Source organism: Condylura cristata, unplaced genomic scaffold (assembly GCF_000260355.1).
Source record: "Condylura cristata isolate star-nosed mole 26May11 unplaced genomic scaffold, ConCri1.0 scaffold00025, whole genome shotgun sequence".
Lineage (NCBI taxonomy): Eukaryota > Metazoa > Chordata > Mammalia > Eulipotyphla > Talpidae > Condylura > Condylura cristata.
The window spans coordinates 31,970,165-31,979,143 of NW_004567126.1; positions in this window are offsets into that span (position 1 = coordinate 31,970,165).

Sequence of the window (8,979 nt, forward strand, 5' to 3'; positions counted from 1 at the left end):
GCGCCTCCTCCCCGCCGGCTGGGAAGTGCCCTCAAGGCCCCGTGCCCCAAGTCTAGCCTCAGGAGTCTTTTTCTTCCTTAACTTTGGTGAAAATGCTTTCCGGGAGCTGAGGAGTGAGCAGCGTCTCGTTTGGAGTGACAGTGGAGCTTTTACAGACCAGACAGAGCCAGGACGGAAGACGAACCAGAGAAAGAGGTTTGGGGAGATGTCGGCGGCGTAGTTGATCTTCGACAGTCTCCCACGGGAGGGCAGTTTCCGGGGCTGGGCGAGGGCCACGGGCTGGGGCGGGGGCGGAGGGCGGCCACCTGCCTGTTTGGTCTTGAAAGCATCCTTCTTCTGGGAATAAAGCCACGTTAGCTGCTAGCCCTGACGGACGCTGTGGCGGGTGTGGCGGTGGGTGGTGGCTGCCTGGGGGTCTGCTGGGAGGAGCCGGCGGCCTCCCGTGAGCCCAGCCAGACCCAGGGGCCCCCGCGCCCACCCCGGGGCTGCCCTGCGCGCTTCCTCGGCGGGCGTGCTCGGCCCACGGCTGCCGGGCGAACCACAGGCAGGTCCACAGGGTCGGACTTCAGGGCACCGAGCGGTACTCGCGGGCGCCGCCCTAGCCACCGCGGCCGCACCGGCCAGCCGAGCTGGCCAGGCGTGGGCCTGAGAGAGCCGCAGGTGCTGACCATGGCGCGATCCCCAAGCGCGTGGGGCCTGGAGGAGAGACGCGGGGGACGCCACACCGAGACTCCCGACGCGTCAGTCACGTTCTTCCCTTGGGGGGAGGACAGCTGCTCAAGTCAAGGACACAGTGGACGCTTTGCTTTGGTTCATCAGAATCATCCTCGGCAGGTTACGCCTGCGCAGCCTCTCAAGGCTTTGATTGTTTCCTCCTGTAAAGCTGTGGCCTTGAGCCGCGACAGCTCAGCCGCCTCGGCTCCGAAGCCCACAGGGAGACGCGAATCCCAGCTGCCTGTTGCGATTTTATTTATATGATTTGAGAAATTATAGCATGTCAGCTGTTTCGGGGGCGCCTCAGTGATTGGGTACAAGAAGCAAGAATGCAGACGTTATTTTTGCCAAATGTGTTTTGTACATACTAGAGGGTCTGGATGTCAATTAGAAAAACGTAGCTCGAGGCTTTGATGTTTCCGTAGTCACTCTGTAGTGGCTGTATGCTACACTAGCCGCAGTTTTCACATTTTTCTAATTAAGAAAGGTTTTCTTATATTAGGGGAAAATTATTTATTTTAATATATAAAAATCACTGTAAAAATCACTTTCATAAAAAATGGAGCGCATGTAAATTTTTATCAAAGAAAAATAAACAGGTGAACGTGAGGTAATGATTTCTTTTCCAGCACAGTCTACCTCAGTGTATCGTCAGGGTGGACATCTTGGCTTCAGAATCCTGCCTGGACCTCACTGCAGCGGGGACTCTGTACCTCTGTACTAGCTGGTTCTGGACTGCGGGGCTAGGAGGGATCTCGAGGGAGGGAGCCGAGATAGAGCGCGGCCTCTCGTGCTCTCCGGGCAGAGGAAGTTCTCTGAGTTTGGCCTTCTTGAACTCTCCCTCCGTCAGCTGGCACCACGCTCTCCCGACAAGCCCTCATCAGCCAGGCGTCAGCGTGCCTCTGATGTGGGGGGCCCAGGCCTGAGCCGCCTGCCTTGAATGGGGGGCAGCCATCTTTACTGGGGTAACGACAGTCTCCAGTTCAGGGCCAGCAGGCCTGCCCCACGGTGACCCCACGTGGGCACCACCATGCCCTGGGCTCTGCCGTGGCTTCTCCCCACCCCTTTCAGGCTGAGCTCCGTTTTGGGGTAAAAAAAGTCTCACTCGGGGCACTCCGCTCACAAACTCCCCGTGTTCTCTTACTTTCCAGAAGCGGGGGGCGTGTTGAGGAAGGCCGGTCCCAAACCTCCATTCATGCCCGGCACATTTTTTAGCATCAGTCCCTGGCCTGTGCTTTGGGGTTTGGCTGGTGGGAACCTGTGTGCGGACCTGGGCAGAGCCTTGTGAACGGGGCTTCCCCGCACCGGGACCTCGGCTGCTGCAGCCAAGCCAGCCGCGTCAGAGTGACAACCACCAGAATGTTCTGGAAAGCCTGACTGTCGGGGCGGGGCTTGGGTGGGGGTGGGGCGGTGGCTGTGATGAGTTACACCCCCGCCCCCCCAAAAGCAACAAAGCCAGCTTGAGTATTTGTTTTTGATGCAGTCTCACTATTACGAAACCTTTCCGTTAATGGGGGGACCCACCGGAGTGGTTTCCGCTTCGGGAGACCCCCACATTACCGGCCGAGCCAGCCGGCGCTCAGCTTGTGCTGGGAGCGGTGCTGGCTGCCCGCGGGCTTTGAGCGGCCGGGGGAGGGTCCGGGCTCCGCGACTGGACGTTGAGCACCACCGAGAAAGGAGCCAGTGGGTGGAAGGACCTGCCCGCAGCCGCCACCCCGCGCCCGTGCCTTGGGGCTTTTCTGCTCTGTGGGTGAGGGCCGGGGCTGCATGTCTTCGGATGCCTCGTGGCGAGTCCTTGCGGGCCAGGCTACCTGAGAGCGTGGCCTTGTTGGGCGGGCGGGGGACGCCTGCAGAAGCCCTCGAGTGCTCCTCCGAGTGCTGACACCAGAGGAGAGACGGAGCCAGGGCCTGGGGGGAGCAGTGAGCTTGGGGGCTTGGGGGAGCAACGAATTGTGAGCTCAGGGTGGCCCTCTGGTCCGCCGAGGTCCAGGGGCAGCCACGGGTGTCCCTGGGGGTGGGCCCCAAAATCCTCGCCCCAAGTCGCATCAGGATCGGAGCTCTTGGTCCCCTGGAGATGCAGGAAGGGCCGTGGGGGGCGGCGCAGTGCCGGGGGGGCCGCCGGGCGTGGGGTGCCGGGCCCAGACCCTCAGCCTGTGCCATCACGAGTGCTGGGCCGTGTGGAAAACAGCTCTTCTCTGAAACCCACCAGAAGCGCCATTATTTCTCTTGTGTTTTCCTCCAAGAGCCAAGTAGTGCCAGTGCACAGCAGATGCCTTTCTTTTGAATACCAGAATCACTTTGCATGTGTAATACGGGAGAATTATCTGTTTATATTAAAATTCTGAATAAATTATCTGCGAATACCTTGCTTGCCTTTGTGTGGTGTCAGGGGAGCACCCCGCCGCGGGGCTGTGGTGACGGGGTGGGTGTGGAGGGGCGTCGGCCCGGTGAGGAGCCATCTCACAGGGACAGACACGGACGCAGGAAACACCCGGCCCACGGGCCGGCCTCCCGGGCACACCGGGCCGGCCTCCCGGGCACACCGGGCCGGCCTCCCGGGCACACCGGGCTGGCCTCTAGGGCACACCGGGCTGGCCTCTAGGGCACACCGGGCCGTCCTCTAGGGCACACCGGGCTGGCCTCTAGGGCACACCGGGCGGCCCGACCTTCCCCTTCAGCCCTGAACAGGGGGCAGGTGGGAAACGCCCTGACTCCTGTTTGCTTGAAAAGCGGCTACGCTGGGACTTGCTGACAACCGGTATTGCCAGGCCGTTTGATGACCGACACCCCAAGCACCCCCGCATTCAGGCGCGAAGACATGAGCTCCGGGGTCCCGCTAGGCCCTGCTCCCTTCCACCATGCTGGAGACCCATACACTTTTTTTTTTAAAAAAAAGATTTATGCACACACAACTGGGGGACAGGCCAGAGTGCAGGGGCGGTGAGAGGATTCACCAGAGACAGAGCGGGGAGCAGAACAGGCAGATGGATGAAGTGCACTGCCCAGGGGAGCAGCCGGGACACAGGAGGGGTCTGCTGAATCCTGGGGGTCCCTCCCTGGCCGGAGCTCGAACTCACACCGAAGCAGCTGTGGCAGCTTGTGGTGCTGCACCCTAACCCACCGTGCCACTGGAGGGGGGCCCACACACACGACTTTTAATGTCCTCTGGGAGTGCTCACCTCCCCCGCCTGGCAGCCGCCAACTGGGGGCAGCTTTCAGGGAGGTGCTGCAGGGCTTCCCTTGTCGAGGCTGCAGGGTCAGGAGATGGGGCCCCTCCCAGCACCCCAAGTGACTGGCCGAGGCACGACCTCGTGGCTGGGTGGAGTGTCGGCCACAGCCTCACACCGTGTGCAGGCCTCTGCTGGGTCTGGGGGTCCTTCATCCCCGGGGGGGGGGCGGGCGGGCGGCGCTAAGCCCCATGCACCTGTGCGAGGCGGCGGAGCGTGGCTACAGCAGGCGGGCAGTGCCGCCCGGCTGCCCTGCGGCTCGCTCCACCCTCTGTTGGAGGCTGCAGACCTGCTCCACAGGGCCACGGTGAGGGCGGAGCGCTCCACCCCCGCTTCAGTGTTCTAGGGGACAGAGCCAGTCACAGTGCTAGCGAAGGGAAGGAGCAGCAGGGTTCCGCGGTGTCCACGAAAGGCCTTTGTTGGGGAACAGCTGCCTCAGGAGAGCCCCGCTGAGCGGGGTTCGCTCCCCACTCTCAGGGGCAGAGTCTGGCCCAGTGAAATCCCAGCTTGGCTTCCGACTAAACAGCCAATAGGGCCCGGGAGGCCGGGTGGGGGGCGGGTACTCAGGGTGGGAACCTCAACCCTCCCCCGCCTTCCGCCCCCCCTTCACTACTCGCCGCTTCCCTCCTCCTCAGCTGCTTCCCTCCTCCTCAGCCGATGCGCCTCCCCCCAGCAAGCAGGTCCGGAAGCGGGAGAGACTGGCCACCGAGGCCCCCTCGGAGCTCCAGGCGGGTGGTCCCCACAGGCCCTGCCTCAGCGGAAGGCCTTCTGCTGGCCGCCAGCCCAAAGCTTCTGTTTCCCTTACTGAAGCGCAGGTGAAGGGCACAGGAGGCCCGGGAGGTGCAGGGCGGGAGGCACAGGGCGAGGCTGGGGGCACCTGCAAGTTCTCCAAGCCCGGGCACTCCTGGCTTCTCAGGGAGGTGGGGAGGGAGCGGACAGTGCTGAAAGTCTAATCAGGTCTTTCAGCACCCCCCCCCCCCCCGGCCCGGTCAGCTTCAGCTTCAGCTGGTCAGCTTCAGCTTCAGCTTCACCACACGGGGAAAGTCTCCCCTTGCCTCCCCCTTGCTCTCTTCGGAGAACAAAGGCCCGGGATGGCCGCACGCACCACACTGAGCGCCAAGGGCAGAGGCCAGCGTGTCTCCTCTTAGCAAACTGACAGCACGAGGGGCCCTGGCTAGACAGCAGGGTGCAAGGAAAGGCTCAGCTAAAGTGGGGTGCGCAGGCCAGAGGAGGGCAGAGGCAAAGCCCAGCCTCGAGGACGCCACTACGGCGCGGGTCTGAAAAGCCAGACGACTAGATTTCCCAACCAGAAAGAGCAGGAAGCCCCCCTTTCAGGTTTCAGTCTGTGAACCCCGCGTCAAGACACCAAAGGGGCTGTGAGGCCCAGGCGGCGGCGGCGGCTGCTGCGGACAGTCTCATGACAGAGCCGTCTCGCCGTCTCGCCGGCAGAGGCTGGAGGCCACGCCCTGGGCAGGTCCTCGCTGGGTCCAGCTTTCTGGACCTTTTACCCCAAGAACTGGTATTCAATGGCCCGAGGGACTGCGGCCATTTGCTCTGGGGTCTCCTCACTTGTTCCTTATTTCCTCATTCTTGCTGAGCTGGTACCCAGCTGGCGCGTTTTAAAGTCACTATTACCAAGAAGTAGTCATGTTGGGGGGCCTCGTGGCCATCCCTGAGGACCACGACTGACCCCAGGGTTGCCGGCAGGGCAGCCGTGCCCAGGCGAAGCAGGCTGGGTGCGTGTGTGAAGACGGGTACGGATAAGCCAGGCCGGCCGCGTGGGGACGCGAGCCAGAGTCATGTCCTCCCGTACAACTATAAAGGTGACTGACACCATGGAAACACCACCGGCTTAGGGGCCTGAGCAGGGGAGACATGTTTGATCATCTGCTGGACCACGGCCACCTGGAAGAGGAGGCCCAAGGACACTGGCCGCCAGCAGCAGCTGCCACTCCAGGTGCCAGAAAGGCGTCGTTCACGGGGATCTAAAGCCAGAGAACTGCTTTTGGAAACTGAACATCAAGGTTGCAGATGCTGGCTTCAGCGAAGAGCCCATCACTGGCCACAAGCTGAAGCCCTTCTGGGCAGCCCCACTTCTGCCGCCCAAACTTGTCCGGGACAATGGTCCTGTGCTGAGTGTGTGGAGACGGGACGTGTGAAGACTGGAGTCGGGGTATGTGAGACAGTGTGTGGAGATGGGGTATGTGGAGACAATGCATGGAGACGGGGTGTGTAGAGACAGGGTGTGTGGAGAAGGTGTGTGGAGAAGGTGTTGGAGACAGTGCGTGGAGACTGTGGAGTCGGGTGTGTGGAGATGGGGTATGTGGAGACTGTGTGGAGACAGGGTGTGTGGAAACAGAGTGTATGGAGAAAGGGTGCTTGAGACGGGGTGTGTGGAGACGGTGTGTGGAGACGGGGTGTGAGAGACGGTGTGTGTGGAGACAATGTGTGGAGACGTGAGTGTATGGAGACAGGGTGTGTGGAGACAGTGAGTGGAGATGGGGTATGTTGAGGGTATGTGGAGACTATGTGGAGACAGTGTGTGTGAGATTGGGAGTGTGGAGACGGGTGTGTAGAGACTGTGTGGAGACGGGGTGTGTGAGACATGGATGGGGTGTATGGAGACTGTGGTGACCCTATGCAGGATGCCCATGGGGTCTGTGCCTCCGAGTGGACTAGGCTTCAGAGTGCTGCGGGCAGGGGCTGAGAACATGCACAGCCAGCGAGGCGGGCGCGTCAGAGAGGAGACATCAGACCACATGGCTCTGGCCTTACATTGAGCCTCCCTGACCACGAGGACCCCTGGCCAGAGGTGACATCCATGGACTACGGGTGGGACTGGCCCTGGGAGACCCACGGGGCGGCAGGGCCCTCCCCGGGATGCACAGCTCGGCCTGGTGGTGCCCATTGAGGGCAGAGTCTCGCTGAGACTGCTGTTCAATTTCGGCTGCCTTTGCAAGCCAGAGGTCAGAGGCCATGGGAGGACGAAGAGCCAGGGTGGAAGGCCAGCAGCAGGGCCCAAATGCCCGCCTGCCCCTGCCCCGCCTCTGCCCTGGCAGAGCCTCGAGCGTGGTCCTGGGAACTCCTCTGGTCCCCTCAGTGATGGAGCCCCCAGAGAAACAGCTGCCCTGGGAGTGTCCCATAAAGGAACCTCCTTGTGCACTGAGATCGGTGGCGTGACCCCGGCCTGTCTCTGGCAACAGCCAGGCCCATGGAGAAGGGTCAGTCCCTCCCGGCCCCACCTTATTCTAAGACCCAGCGCAGCCACCGGGCTGGGCCCAGGCGCTCAGTTGCAATCACAGAACAGGCTGCGGGAGCCTGGCGGCCAGGCAGCGCCAAGGACCCTGGGGCTTCGTCCTAGGGTCAAGTCAGGGGGCCCTGGCACCTCCGTGGCCTTGGGTGAGGCAAAGGACGGCGGGAAGAGCCAGTAGCCCGGTGACTGCTCTCCTGAGCCGGGCTAAGCCCACGGTGCACTCTCTCTCCTGCGGCCTCCTCCGGCCTCCACTTCTGCTGGGGAGGGGCTGGCCCTGCAGAAAGAAACAGAACAAACAGAACTCAGCGGGGAGGCTTTAGCTTGGTTTTCTTGGTGGCTTTTAATGCAGGACCTCAGGCTGGAGCCCTAAGAGGATGCGTGACCTCGGTCAGCAGGTGGAGGGGCGGGGATAGTGACCCAAGAGACAGAAGCTCTCACCGCGGGCCTGGGGCTTTCTGGGCCACTTCAGTTCCCGTCAGCCGCAAAGGTGCTTGAGCACACGGGGTTGCGGAGCCTGGGGTGCGGGCTTCGTGAGCTTGTGCCCTCAGCCCAGTGCCAACCCAGTGCCAGCCCAGCGGATCTGTGCAAGCGGCTGGCCACCGAGGGGGTGCGGGATCCAGTCAGCCCAGGGTGGCCTGGTAGACACAAGGGCTGGGGGTGGGGAGAGGTGGGGGTTGGGCCTGCCTGCTCCTTGGCTCCCCTGGGGCTGGAGCATCGGGGTCTAGACTGGAGAGGGGTGCAGCAGGATGCTCCTCAAGGTGCTCTCCTGCCTCATGTCACAATCTCGTGGCCGAGAGGCCCAGTGGGGGCCTGGGCTGCAGGGTGCACGTCTCGTCTACTCAAAATCCCCTGGTTACGCTGAGAGCCCGATCCACCCCCAACCTCCTGTTCACGTACAAGCTACTTTATCCGAGCTCCATGTTCTGCTCCCCTAGATGCGTGAGGAGTTAGCCGTGCGCCCAGTGCGTATTTGCTAAACGGGGCACGTGCGGGAGCTTGAGGTTAGGGCATGAGTGACAAGTGTGAATTCAGCACACGCTGTGGTGTGGGGCCAGGAACAAGCGCGTCGGAAGGTCAGTCACGAGGACTCATGTGGCACCTAGAAGACTTTATACCACGTGACATGAGATTTAATATAACGGAAAAGGAAAAATTTCCTCAGAACAGTATCACATGACTCCACGCACTAAGTTATTTAGTGCCGCTTGTAGACACAAAGACGGTAGCAGGTCGCCCTTATTTAACACCGAGCGCAGCGCTGGGCCGCGAGACAAACGTCGCTCTGCACGACCCCGGGGGCACGCCCAGCCGGCTCACCTGGGCCCGTGTCCCTGGAGGTGACAGTGGCGGTGTCTGTGCGCCATGCCCTCCCCAAGCGAGCATGACGGAGGAGTGTTCCCATGCGTGACGGCAGCGGACAGCAGCTAGCAGTGGCCTTGCATCTTTGCCTCAAACACCTCAACATCTACAGGCAAAAAGAAGAAGTCGTCAGGTTGTGTGTCGTGTGGAGGCTCTATGTCCTGGCTGGCAGAGCAGTCAGGGAGGGAGAAGCCCCAAGGAGGAAACCAAAGCCCGGCTCCAAGTCCCTGTCCAGCCGGGCGACCCTGGGGAGCACAAGCAGCCGGCGGCCCCGAGGGCCTGGGGCGGAGCAGAGCTGGGCCAGTACCCGTGAGGGCGTCACAGGCGCCCGCAGTCAGGGCTGCCAGTCAGTCGCCCGGTAGCTCCCTGCTGGCAGAACAGCCCGCTTCCGGCCGAGACCCCAAGGCTCGCGGAGGAGCCGCGCGC